The sequence below is a fragment of the Rattus norvegicus genome, chromosome 9 (genome assembly GCF_036323735.1).
Source record: "Rattus norvegicus strain BN/NHsdMcwi chromosome 9, GRCr8, whole genome shotgun sequence".
Classification (NCBI taxonomy): domain Eukaryota; kingdom Metazoa; phylum Chordata; class Mammalia; order Rodentia; family Muridae; genus Rattus; species Rattus norvegicus.
The window spans coordinates 429711-444453 of NC_086027.1; the positions used below are offsets into that span (position 1 = coordinate 429711).

Below are 14743 nucleotides of genomic sequence, written 5' to 3' on the forward strand. Positions count from 1 at the left end.
GCCCAGAGGCCTTATACAGTTTCCTCTTGGGCCAGGGATGTGGGCAGGGGTGAGCAGTGTTGGTGGTCTCTTCCGCTCTGCAGCCTCAGGAGTGCCCACCTGACCAGGCGGTTGGGTCTCTCTCTCACCGGGTCTGGGAGCAGAGAGCTGCTGCGGGCCGGGATCCGCGGGTGTGGGACTTCCGGTAAACACAGAACGTGCCCGGTTCTAGAGAAATTCTGCTTCCGTGTGTCCCAAGCTCACCAGGCAGCTTTCTTGCAGCAGAAAATTTGGTCTTACCTGTGATCCCGAGGCTCAAGTTCGCTCGTGGGGTGCTGCCCAGGGGCTCTCTGCAGCGGCAGCAACCAGGAAGACCTGTGCCGCCCCTTCCGGGAGCTTCAGTGCACCAGGGTTCCAGATGGTCTTTGGCTTTTTCCTCTGGCGTCCGAGATGTGTGTGCAGGGAGCAGTCTCTTCTGGTTTCCCAGGCCTGTCTGCCTCTCTGAAGGTTTAGCTCTCCCTCCCACGGGATTTGGGTGCAGAGAACTGTTTATCCGGTCTGTTTCCTTCAGGGTCCGGCGGTGTCTCTGGCAGGGGTCCTGCCGCTCCTGGGCCCTCCCCCACGGGAGCCCAGAGGCCTTATACAGTTTCCTCTTGGGCCAGGGATGTGGGCAGGGGTGAGCAGTGTTGGTGGTCTCTTCCGCTCTGCAGCCTCAGGAGTGCCCACCTGACCAGGCGGTTGGGTCTCTCTCTCACCGGGTCTGGGAGCAGAGAGCTGCTGCGGGCCGGGATCCGCGGGTGTGGGTGGCTATTGTCATATTTCATAGGTGTTGCAGGTGAGTAAAACTATCATTTGCTTCCCCAACATGTCAACCTGCCTACTATTTTATCTACCTTAGAACATTGACGCATAGATAGAGCCTTCTAAGACATATCCATCTACAATCAGTTGATTGCTGAGACATCCCTGTAAGATTTATTTAGGAACAGGCACTTAAGCCACCAACTTTGACAGAAATCCAAGTGCTACCTAAAGCATCTATATATTTGAAAAAGTCACATGAAATACTTTAACAGTTGGAAGAATTTCTCTCAAAATGAATGAAATCATGGCTGGTGCAAGAAATCTAGTCAGATTTATGGAACTAGTGATGTCATAAACCTTAAAATTTATCACATTAATTTACTAAATCTGCCACGCTTCTTACAGGATTCTAAATATTAGTATTATATCTACCAATACGTGGGGCCATCATCCCTCATGAAAGAAGCCTCTTTGTACAGAAAATGGAGACCATTACAGAAAAGAAAAACTGGACACAAAGTGCTTTGTGTAAAACCCAGCACCTGTGCGTACATGTACATTATAGCGAAAATCTCTATAGCTCAGGGAACATTGTAGAAGAAGGTTTACAAAGACTTTAAGAGCCACCATACTTGAAAGTCTGTTTTCAAATTTCCTGTGATAAAAATGAGTACAAAAACACAATGTTAGCAATATCAATGCACTAGTAAAACTGGAAAAAATTCATGTGTCAAAAGTTATAGGAATCTAAAATGACTGTCAGAAGGTTAATTTTTACAGAAATGACCTGCATATGGATTGTCTAATACACACTGTACACCATGGAAACTAAATCACAAACACAAGAAAATGGACTCAAGTTGTATCCATATTTTTAGGATACAAATATACATAAATAAACACACATATGAAACAATATTGATGAGTTTGAGATTGCAGTGACTGAAGGGAGAAAAGTCAGCCTATAGTGCTGTAATTCAATTTTTAATAATGCATAGGTGGAATACCTGTGTGGGGGGAAGGGGAGGAAATGGGGGCTTATGGACAGGAAACCAGGAGGGGGAATAACCTTTGAAATGTAAGTAAAGAAATATATCTAACAAAAAATTTTAAAAATTTAAAATAATAATAGTAATAAATGAAAACATTTTGAACTTATTATAATTGGGAGTTCAGGAGGGACCAAGAAAGAGTAAATATGGAAATTATCAATTATATTACTGGAGGTTTTCTCTAAGATTTCCATATCTCAAAATTGTATTACAGACCATTTCCACATAGACAATGAATAAAGAATATTTCATGCTGAGGTCTCAGGTTATGCAGAGAGATAAAACAAATATACTGTATGCTTCTGTATATTTCTGAGTGTATGTAATGTATAAGGATGAATATATGTGTTTATGAGTGCATGTGTGTGTGTAAAGCATGTTTATTTACATTTGAAAAGAGCATCCAGTATTGGTCTTTCTCAGTTTTTTTTTTTTTTTTTTTTTTGGCATAAGGTCTCTTTTGATCATTGCTGAACAACATGTCAGGAATATCTGGCCAATGAGCTTCTGTTAACTACTGTCTCCAACTCCCACCTCCATCCAAGTAGAAGCTTCTGGTCTAGAGATGCTTGTGCAACAATACTCAGTTTTGGGTTCTGAAGTATGTTTCGATGACCCAAATTCATGTCACAAAGCCTATATCTCAGTTGCTTAAGCACTGATCTTTTCAGGTCATTTTGTATAATCTAACAACCGTGATCCATCTCTAACTTCATCATGTGTGATGATTAAGTTTGATTGGTAATGGAATTTTATTTAGAACTTTGTATGGCACAGAATTCTGGGCACAATTCTGAGGGATTATTTAATGTCATTAGTTTTGGCTGCACTTTAGAAACTGAGGTGGGAAAGCAAGTAGTATAACTGGGCTGTAGAGGCAGAGACAGAAAAATGTCACTTTCCAAAGACTATGGAGAATCATGAACAAGGCACATTGGAGTGTAAGCGATAACACTTTTATTTATTATAACATTTATTATGATAGCATATGAATGCTGAAGCAGGATGTTGTAATAATTGTTCTGCTATGATTAAGTGGAAGGTAGAAGGGAACATTAAAATAGAATGACCTTATAATGTCTTCAGTCATCTTCTACCACTTATATGTGGTAGTTGTTCTGTTCTGTCCTGTTAAATGAACCATAAAATGTCATTGTTAGACAAACATTCTCAGATGATAGATTCACTTCACTTCAGATAAGAGTAATATTTTGGTATATTTTCTTAACTCTATACAAATAATTACTTGCGTTATCAATGTATAGGAACTTGAGTGGTACTACCATATTAATCAGGTGCGTTTTAGCCTCTTTATCTTTCTTCACGTAGGTTTTGTAGTGGATCCTGTGCAATTTAATATTTATGCCAATGCTAAGCATTTGGCAAGATTGTCTCTCATAGGAAATTAAACAAACATTATTATTTTTGCATTAAAATCAAAAAGCATGTTGACAGTGGTACAGGACTTAAACATGCAGAATCTCTAATGGATGTATAAATTAAAACATTGTTTCTAAATGATCTTATCAAAAATAATAATTTCATATGCATGAATCCTCTATGACTTAAAGACCATAGGAAGAATGGCAATATTGTGGGATTCTTACAGAGGCTGAATAAAGAGTCTGTCATACTTACATGTGGTATATACAGTACCTAAGTATTTGTGTGTGTGTGTGTCTGTTTGTGTGTATACATATAAATTATATATACATATATATAGGTTTGTATATACATATGCATAAATTTAAGTATAATTTAATTAAAGTGTTGGTTAAAAAGTTTTTCCATACTCTAATATCATTTTGTGTCCAAAACTACTCTCAAATTTACAAATTTATGAAATAAGTGAATGATGTCATCCTTTCATTCATTTGATGACTAAATAAATCTTGGCTCACCTATAGGACCTTCCTCCTGCAGAGGAATGAATGAAATTTTTAATTTTTCACCATTATTGCATGTTTTCTTGTGGCCAGCTAGGAATTCTTTCATAATAGGTGATTTGCCAGAAGAGTTTATTGAATCTGCACAAGTCTTTAAATCCTCAGATCTTCTGTCAATACATTTATAAAATATATTATCATTTCCAAATATTTGATGATAGTTGTCGATCATGATTTGTATAATGGACATCTGTAACAATACAAGGCAAAACAAGATTGTCATTTCACATGGTTTACAAAATTGAAATTTAAAAATGATATCCAAAACTATGAGGAAAATAACAGTTGCCATAGATAGGAATGCATGATATGAAGTTTCTGAAATGGAGACTCTAAGTCCTCTGCATTTTACCAAAACTTGTCAAAATTTAAGGCATACTGCAAAGAATAGAAGAACTACTAAACCAAAGAAACATTTCAAACCTGATGTGCTGCCAAACACTGTGAGTTAATCTAATTAATGACTGTCGTTCGTTGACATTTTTAGGGGGTAGAAGGATTGGGGGTTTCTGTTGGGATGTTTTGAATGGGATGCCATTCTAGTTCCAGGCATGGCAATACCCTCTTTGTGACAACTTTCTGGTGGCTTAAGTCCCTTGGCCCTCCTGATAGAAGTATGCCATTGCCTATAATTTGGAATTACAAAATACAGGTGCCCATTATCAATGTATTTTCTCTGCTACATTTTTGCTTCCCAAGACAAGAGACATCAGGTTTCAGCTTGCTGTAAATGTTTTTTTCTCCTTTCTGCAGACATGTTCCTCTGTCATGACATTAGAAGTGCTCAGCATTTCTAAGTCCCAAAGAATCACTTACTTGAACAAATTTCCCTGGTAATATTGTTTTATTTTTTATTGACTATTTTATTTATTTATATTTCAAACGTTATCCCCCTTCACAGTTCACCTCCACAAACCCTGTATCTCCTCCCCCTGCCTCTATTACATGCTCCCTCCCTCACCTATACACTCTGGCCTCAACACCCTAGCATTCCCTAACCCTGGGTCATCAAGCTTCCTTAGGACTAAGCAGTTTCCCACCTAGTGACGCCAAATAAGGCCATCCTTTGCTACATATTCAGCTGGAGCCACAGGTTCCCCCATGTGCAATCTTTGTTTAGTGTTTTAGATCCTGGTGTTTTATTGAGGCAAAACAAATGTGTCTGAGAAAAGAAGTTGGTGAGAAAAGGGAGTTTAATGGAGAAAATGCCTCCATCAGATAGACCTAATGTATAGAGAAGTCTAAGGGATATTGTCCTGATTAATTTTGGAATTTGTAGGGCCCAGATCTCTAGGATGTTGCCACCCTTGAGCTATTAGTCAGAAAATGAAAGGTATGAGGTACAAGGCAAGAGGCAGAACTCCTACTCAGCTTGTACTTCAGTTCTTGAATCCAGGTTCCTGCCCTGCTTCAGTTTAGGCCCTGATATTTCTCAGGAGTTAACTGGTAACTCCAAGTATATCATGGAGTGTAACCTGTCTTTCATAAGTTGCTTTTTATCAGTGTTTTGTCAGAGCAATCATAGGAAATTATAACACTTCCTAAATTGAGAAACACTGATAAGTTACTTTTCTTCTGAGATGATGGCTTAGGTTAAGTCAACTCTACTCATCACATATTTCTTACCAGCATACAGCTAAGTTTATGTTTGAGCAGTCCTGCACAAGATAGTCATATTTTATATGCAGATTGCACAGAATAGTTTTGCTTGTTTGTTTTCATGCTTGACCATACAAAAGAATATATTTGAAAAGAACTGCCCATAACAGAAGAATCATTAATAGTTATTAAGAGTGAAAAATGAATTTTGTTGCTTCATGTGGACATATGCTTCGATATAGGCTTGGATTTTAGGTTTCCAGGAGCTTGGTAATAAGAAATTACCTATAAAAGGTAGGTTTCTAGTCCAAGCCAAGTTGAGTCCTGGGTGAGAATACTATTCATGTGTGTGACATCACTAATTCGTCCTTCCTGTGGACTAATCCCTGGAAACTACTAGTTAAAATGTACCCTGCTTTCTTTCATTTTTTACTTTTTTGTTGCTTTTTATCCTTTTCAAAATATATGTCTGTTTTTTAATCTCTTTAAATTTATCATCATGCTCACAAGTAACTCTCATTTTATTTTTCAATCCTTCCAATTATCTCTTGATAACAATCCCCCTCCAAAAACTTCAAAAATTAAAATTAAATAAAGTTTTAAAGTTAAATTAAAAATCAAACAAAAAATTAAAATCCTTTTAAAAAATGCAGTCTGTGAGATGTGGTGTGCTCCCTATGTCACTATACTATGTCACAAATTATACCCTTTTGTCCAAACAGGTTTACTTGCAAATGTACATTGAAATAAGTCACTGGCCTGCTTCAAGCCCTCTGGATTTTGCTACACCATCAATACCGGAGCCTCCCATATCCTTCTATATCCTGGTATCTTGCTGTAGCCTTTAAATCATTGTGATCCTTCACCTTTGAATCTGCAGGACCTCCCCCTTCATATGCTCCAGCAGCAGGATCTAGGCCCCCTACATATATGTAGCAGATATGCAACTTAATCGATAGTTATTCCCTTTCCCGGTTTCCAGGCCAAAATTCCCCTGTCCCCTCCCCCTCCCCTTCTGTATAGATGTTCCCCTCCCCCATCCTCCCTCCATTACGGTCCTCCCCCCAACAGTCACGTTCACTGAGGGTTCAGTCTTAGCAGGACCAAGGGCTTCCCCTTCCACTGGTGCTCTTACTAGGCTATTCATTGCTACCTATGAGGTTGGAGTCCAGGGTCAATCCATGTATAGTCTTTGGGTACTGGCTTAATCCCTGGAAGCTCTGGTTGGTTGGCATTGTTGTTCATATGGGGTCTCGAGTCCCTTCAAGCTCTTCCAGTTCTTTCTCTGATTCCTTCATTGGGAGTCCCCTTCTCAGTTCAGTGGTTTGCTGCTGGCATTTGCCTATGTATTTGCTGTATTCTGGCTGTCTCTCTCAGGAGAGATCTACATCCGGTTCCTGTCGGCCTGCACATCTTTGCACCATCCATCTTGTCTAATTGGGTGGCTGTATATGTATGGGCCACATGTGGGGCAGGCTCTGAATGGGTGTTCTTTCTGCCTCTCTTCTAAACTTTGCCTCTGTATTCCCTCCCAAGGGTATTCTTGTTCCCCTTTTAAAGAAGGAGTGAAGATTTCACATTTTGATCATCCGTCTTGAGTTTTACGTGTTCTGTGCATCTAGGGTAATTCAAGCATTTGGGCTAATAGCCACTTATCAATCAGTGCATACCATGTGTGTTTTTGTGTGATTGGGTTACCTCACACAGGATGATATTTTCCAGTTCCCTCCATTTGCCTATGAATTTGATAAAGTCATTGCTTTCTATAGCTGAGTAATATTCCATTGTGTAGATGTACCACATTTTCTGTATCCATTCCTCTGTTGGAGGGCATCTGGGTTCTTTCCAGTTTCTGGTTATTATAAATAAGGCTGCTATGAACATAGTGGAGCACGTGTCTTTTTTATATGTTGGGTCATCTTTTGGGTATATGCCCAAGAGAGGTATAGCTGGGTCTTTAGGAAGTTCAATGTCCAATACTCTGAGGAACCTCCAGACTGATTTCCAGAATGGTTGTACCAGTCTGCAATCCCACCAACAATGGAGGAGTGTTCCTCTTTCTTCACATCCTCGCCCACCATTTGCTGTCACCTGAGTTTTGATCTTAGCCATTCTCACTGGTGTGAGGTGAAATCTCAGGATTGTTTTGATTTGCATTTCCCTTATGACTAAAAATGTTGAACATTTCTTTAGGTGTTTCTCAGCAATGAATATCCTAGTAAGAGCACCAGTGGAAGGGGAAGCCCTGGGTCCTGCTAAGACTGAACCCCCAGTGAACGTGATTATTGGGGGGAGGGCGGCAATGGGGGGAGGATGGGGAGGGGAACACCCATATAGAAGGGGAGTGGGAGGGGTTAGGGGGATGTTGGCCCGGAAACCAGGAAAGGGAATAACATCCGAAATGTAAATAAGAAACACTCAAGTTAATAAAATAAAAAAGAAATGTAAATAAGAAATACTCAAGTTGATAAAATGGACAAAATGTTAAGAATCAATATATCATTGTAAGTATCATTTCTTTACATATTCTTAATTTCTTAATCTCATTTCTGTGTTTAACCTCTAGCATAAACTCAGGACCAGTGGAAAGAGGTACTAAAATTTGGAAGCAAATTCTAACAATAGGATAATATCTATAATGCACAGGTGAAATTTTCCCTCACATGGTAAATCCTTCATTACTGTTTGTTATAAATCATATTTTCAGTGCTCAATGATTTAACTTTAAGTTCTGGGAGTAGAACAACCTATAAGGGAAGGGGAGCAGCTGGACTTCTCGGCCTTGTATTATAGCCAGTAGTGCATGTTCTCCCAATGGGGCAGCTGCTGAGTCCCTGCTCAGTTTCCTTAATGTGAAGCATACTGTTGGCCAAAATCAATATCTATGAAGAAAGAACAAAAGAAAGACTGAAATGATTCACTTATTTTAAACTACATTAACCATCTTTCTTCCCAAATATTCCTGAAACAGATCGATATATATTCCACTCCACTCCAGAAGAATGGAATCCTAGGGTTTCCTTTTACAGAAATGATCTTTCCAAAGTTTTCCTACTTCCTGCATTACAATGAGAATTTTGTTCCCAAAGGCAAAAGTCAGATCCCCTTACCTTTCTTTCCCAAACCTTCTTACCTTACCTTTCACTCCCAAACCATGCGTCCTTTGTAGTCTGATCCCACAAAACATAAGGAGCTATCCGGATAGATAACCTGTTAGTGTCTAAATTATTTGTGGATGAGTCTCTTATTACTATTACCAAATGAGATGCTTTAGAAGGATAAAGTTTGCCTGAAGAATCTTCAGTAGAAGTCTAAACAAAGAAAGGGGATAATTTTATTTTAGACCATCTGAAAACTAATGTTAGTTACAAAACTGACTATGAAGAAAACAGGGCAAATGTTTTGTAGACCAACTCATAGTATAACCAGAACTCAAAAGAAGTATAACATACAGCTAGAGTACTACAAAAAATATTTTCTGCGAATCATTTTACTGTATAAAATCATGGGAACATTTTAAATGTATGAATGATTTTCTATGTAATAGATATTTGACTGCTACCTACAGAAGCCAGAGGAAGCTGTTGGGATATTGGTATTAGAATGAATGAGATTGTTGCAGACTATGTGTGTTCTGTGTATGAAAACATCTAGTGTTATTAAACATCAATCCATCTTCCCAAGCACCATGGAGTGGAGACACATTTAATATCTAATGTAGTATAAATCCATGTAACATTCTTGTGACACTCTAGAACATAAGGAGCAGAAAGCACTCTAGTGACCCTACACAATGCGATTATAAATGCTTCGCTACAGCAAGACAGAGATGCATGGCACCTGGGTAGCAAGTGGAGCTCCATGCTCCTGTTACACACAAAATCATTCTCTGGAGTATTGTGCAGAAAAAAGATTCAAAGAAGTCAAAGCTATACCTGACCTAGACTGTTCGAGGTAGTTATATTTGAGAAAGAAGTATTCATAATAGCTTCATGTTCTAATCAATGGCATATATTTAGCATGTGGTATATTCACAGTAACATGGTAATAATACTAGGATGCAAATAATCTACAGGTATTATACACACCTCTTTCTTTTAATTTGTTTCACACAGGAACTAAACCAATACTCTAGGCTGACCTGCACACAAGGTGTTGCATAGGCTGTCTTCTAAACTGTGACAGTTATAAAGAAGAAGACACCCAGGTGTAATTACAGACATGGTTCAACACTAGTTTGAGAAATGAACATGTTTAAAAAGTGACAATACGTGTCTGTGCTAAGGAAACCTCTTGGCATGGGACATCACTCCAGCTTATAATACTGTAAACACAAGCCTATGTACCTTACAAAAACACTGCTTCTATATTGGTACAGTTCCGCAAGTGCTTTCTGTATCGTTACCTTTGGATGGCATTAATTTTTCCAACCAGAGTTCCTTCATCTGGGACGCTAAGCCAATTCTCTTATAAGTCAGAAGTAAGTAAACTTCCTTCAATGTTTGCAATGAAGTCCTTTTATTAAATGAAAATAAAAAAGTAATGGTCAATGTACATTTTAGTAAGAACATGAAAATCATTTTTGTTTAAAATTAGCAGTTTAGACCAGTGATTCTCAACTTGGGAGTCATAATCCATTAGGGGTTCACATATCATATATCTTCCATGTCAGATATTCTCTCCATTTTTCTTTATAATTCTTAACAATAGCAAAATTTTAATTGTGAGAAAGCAGCAAAATGATGTAATGGTTAGTAATCACCAAACCATAAGGAAATATATTAGTGTTACAGTATTAGGATGGCTGAGAATCATTGGTTGAAAGCATATTACATAAAAGACTCCCAAACTTCTATCTCCCCAGAATCTTGGATCAAATGTGGAACCTATATGCAGGATCTTGTGTTTTCTTCCCTAAGACTAGAATCAATGAAGCAGTGTCCTAGTTGTTATAGCAATGAAATAAACCTATGGTCTGTTCAAATTGCCTCTCCTGACTTCTAGTCCACACTATGACTTGCAATCATAGATCTGCACTCCACTTCCCAGCCCAAAGCTCTCTCTGCCTTGAAAAACGCTAGATGCTATGTAGAATATCCAGATAGAAACCCTCTGAGAGGCTCCACCCAGCAGCTGACTGAAATAGGCTATGTAGAGCCACAGCCAATCATTGGATCTTATGGATCAATCAAGGACTTGTATGGAAGAAATGGGGGAGAGATTCCATGACCTGGAGGAGATAGGAACTCCACAGGAAGAGCTACAGAATCAACTAAGCAGCACCAATGGGAGCTATCAAAGGCTGAATTATCATCTAAAAATCCTGCAGAAGCTGCAGCATGACCTACAGCACAATTTCTAGCAAATGTAAAGCTTAGTCTCCCTGTCGGTCCCCCAACATGTGGATCAGGGGCTATCTGTAAGCTATTGACTGTGAAAACCTGTCCCACCTGGTCTTAGGGGGAGAAGATGTGCTAAACCTGAAGAGAGTTGATGTGCCTGGGTAGGAGGACAACCCAAGGGTCCCAATTCAGCTCAGGGAAGGAGAGAGACTCTGTGAGGGCAGAATAGGTAGGGGGCAGCATACAAGACATAAAATGAACAAACAAAAAAAAGTGTAAAATGATGACGATGATGATGATGATGATGATGATGGTTTAAAAATCCACCAAAACAATCAAACCAAAACCAAAGTCCTCTTCTTGGAATAGGCAACTATCAAAAAATGACAGCACCCAAAATTAACTCATCCTGACTGTATAATTGTTGAATCTGTACTTTAGGCTCACACAGCATAAACCTGTTGTCTACACATACACCTTGCTTACAGACCCAGCAGGAATAGTGGTGAAGCTTACTTATTTTCCATGTGAGAAGATCTCACAGTTTCATGTCTTTTTCTTAAAATTTGTAAATATTCAACTATTTAAATTTAGTCGTAAGCATCAGATTGTTTGAAGAACAGAAACTGTCTTTTGCATGAAATACAACAATGAACTTTGATGTTGTACTAAGGATAGCAAGCCATAAAAATGGAAGAATCATAGGTGCCCTTGTACATGTAAATTGCTTTGAATACACACGGCTAACTTCAGTAAGGTCTTAAGTTTCTGGCAATGAGAATCAGACACACTTGGCAAGCTCAAAGGCCAAGGAAGGATCATTCAGTACCTTTGCCGAATGTTAGTAAGCATAGTTAATCCCAGAGCATTATTTTTACTATTTATGTCTGGGCCATAGCTCCACAGACTTCTGAAAGGTGAAATCAGATCATGGCCCAAGTAAAAATAAAACAATGATATTTGCTCTAGAGTCACTGCAGCTCCCTGGCAAGTTAGGAGTGTTAGTGTGTTAGACAAGTTAAAAGTAGGTTAGGCTAATACTTGAATATTTGACATGGAATTAGAATGGAAATATCTGGTGAAAGTGAGAGTGCTGGATTATTTTTTGATTGAGAAGGAAAACGATTTCTTGTATATACAAGACAGAGAGTAATATTCAACATAGATAGCCTATTGTAGGTGAGCGTTGGACTTGTCAATTTGAACTGTTATTTGTGAAGGATATTTTTTGGTAAGTATTATTTAATTCATTCATTTGATAAAGCACATTTTACCACCATTATAACTTGTTCAGCTATTAATTCACAGGGTATGTTCAGAGGTGAAATCAGTGGGAATATTTGTAATGCCCAACTAGAGTCCATCTCATATATGAGGATGTTAACTTCCAACAGAAGCTCTTCACCTGTGTCTTTATGATGAATCTTTGGGTTTGTCAGACTTTTACCTGCCATGCCTCTTATCAAGAGGTCACGTGTCCATAGTTCTAGGAAACAGTCATCATCATGTAATCTTAAAGACAGAAAGCACATATGCATCTCTAGAGGGATGATTAATGTTGGTGACATGAAAACCTTCCTTACCTTCAAGACAGATGCTATTACAAGCACGCATTCTTGAATCTATTCAATGAGTTGTTCACTGTCAATCCTCTCTCTGAGGCACCAGTGTGAATTTTCAGGTAGAATTTCGAATATGTGATCTGATTGTCGTCCTTTCCCTGCAATTATGGATAACATGTCCTGTGTGGGATAAGGATGTAGTATTAGAGATCCACACCTCAAGCACAAATATGTCTTTTATTGTGAACCTGAGCAAGGATAGTTTTGGCTGCACAGCTATAACTTAGAGGAATAAAGTAGTCATTGAACTTTTTTTCTGTTTTAGCTTCCAAATACATTTTCTTCCCTAATCCATTTTTTCCCCAATTTGTAGTATCATGGTTTTGTTAGACTTCTGTTCCTCAAAGCATTTTGGTGAATGGTCCTCTACTACTTTGTGTTTCCTTCTATCAATATCTTTCTCAAGCCTGGCATCTTAAGTAAATATTGGGACATTTCCCTTCCAGAGATAAACTCACTATTTTACTTACTGTTTGTCCTGGCCTGTATTATGAATCCTAACTTTCGTGTTTTGAAGAAATATTTTTTCACCATATTTCTGAGACTTTTATATCCTTATTCTGTGACTTCTTATTTTCAACTATGTCTACAGATGCTTTCACATTTAAAAACCCAAGCATATTTCTATCATTCTTCCATAATTTACTCTGTAAACATGACTACCATGCATAGGTTTACACCACTTTAAATTGATTACACGAATACAAACAAGGTTACCAGAAAATTCTGCTCTAAAATACCTAAGAAATTGGCAGTAATGCTCATGTGTCTGACAGGATAAATTTGTTCACAAACAGCATAAATTCCTATCACAGCTATAGTGCTAGAAGAGATGTTGGATACTAAAGATATGTTTACAAAGAAGTTTAATAATTCATTTAAAATAGATTAAGCCATATTAGATGGCATTTAAATATAGTCCACTAGGATAAATGATGTTAATATATATAAAAAACAGTGTGCTCATCTAATTCATTGATAATTTAAAAGAAAAGCCTACAGACATTTTTAAGTATTGAGTAATTTCAGGGGCAATGATATTAAGGGAGATTCCAAAGAAATGTGGAGTCATAAAGAAGCTGCAAGACTTTACTGTTGGGTAATTCCAGGAATTTACTGTATGGTAATTCCATAGAATTATTTCCTCCAACATGCTGGTGGGTTTGAATCTTTGATGCAGTCAGTGCAAAACATGGGAATGGTATTTCTTCTCTTTTTCTTTCAATTACATTATTCAAAATACGGTAGAACTTATTTCTGTTTTAAAATGATCTTACTCTCATAGATCGGTTATCTAAACATTCCTCAGTTTGATTAAATAGCTTACTGAGAACAAAGGTGCTACAGAAAGCCAGAATGATACTCACAAGTATTGGAGCAGGCAGCTTTCTGTCGACATAAATGCTTGTAAGATTTTTGCCAAATAAGCATTTCTTTCTTGGTGGTGCTGGATCAGAATATACTGGTGGCTTGGCATGTATATATATATATATATATATATATATATATATATATATATATATATATATATATATATACATATATATATATAGCCTTTCTTTTTCTCTGCATATAAGAAAGAAGGGAAATCATTTTTGAAACTGAACTCTCTTTAACCTTGTATATCCTTTGCATTTATCACACCAAATCAAAAAGAGATATGTGTGAAAGTACTAGAAGCATAGGAAACATCAAGTAGACACATAATAGTCAAAGGCTAACTGAACATAGAAATAAAAATACAAAAAGCTATGAATGAAAAAGACAAAGTCACACAACGTTAACTACATTAGACTAATACCTGAATTTTCAAAGGTTATTCTAAAATATAGTGGGCCTGCATCAACGTTCTCCATGCTTTCAAAGAATACAGATACTAGCCTAGACTTTATTATTGAGCAAAAGCATCATTCATATCAACAAAAGAGGAGAAGCATTACATAGTTTAAGCACCACTAAGCCATTTCTCATCATCAATCTTGGTCTACAAAGGGCAAACAGCAGGCTGAAGATAATGTACATATACACAAGAGGACAGAGATGATAAATAACCCTGTAATCATTCAAAAAAGAGGGGGAAAAGTATGTGTCAACAAAAAAATAACAAAGACCAATAAATACTGCTCATTAATAACTCTAACCATTAATTGTCTCACACCAATAATATACAGACTATCAGTTTGGGTCAGAAAGCAGGTTTCATCTATCTCCTGCATCCAAAAAAATACACTTGTTTTAGATAAAATCGCATACTCATGTTTACGATGCAATTGCCTATATTTCTTTGTCTAGGTTTCAGGGCCCATTTAGTTTTCCATGTTCATTGGTGTTGCCTTGTTCAGTTTATGTTTAGGAAGTGATGTTGGTGAGGCTTTACGGTGAGGTCTAGGGAACATGGC

The 14743-nt window shown here is 37.7% G+C and overlaps 1 long non-coding RNA gene across 2 annotated transcripts; it reads right to left on the reverse strand.

Annotated features, from left to right (window-relative positions):
- Positions 1-2775: 2775 nt before the first annotated feature.
- Arhgap20-ps1 (Rho GTPase activating protein 20, pseudogene 1) lies at positions 2776-13849 on the reverse strand. Of its 2 annotated transcripts, XR_010054905.1 has the most exons (7): positions 13712-13849; positions 12306-12464; positions 9786-9895; positions 8519-8691; positions 8128-8262; positions 3737-3971; positions 2776-2963 (listed from the first exon to the last, which is right to left on the reverse strand). It is a non-coding gene; the product is annotated as a Rho GTPase activating protein 20, pseudogene 1 (long non-coding RNA). The 2 variants fall into 2 exon arrangements; XR_010054904.1 differs by lacking the exon at positions 8128-8262 and having other exon boundaries at positions 13712-13848.
- Positions 13850-14743: the final 894 nt, after the last annotated feature.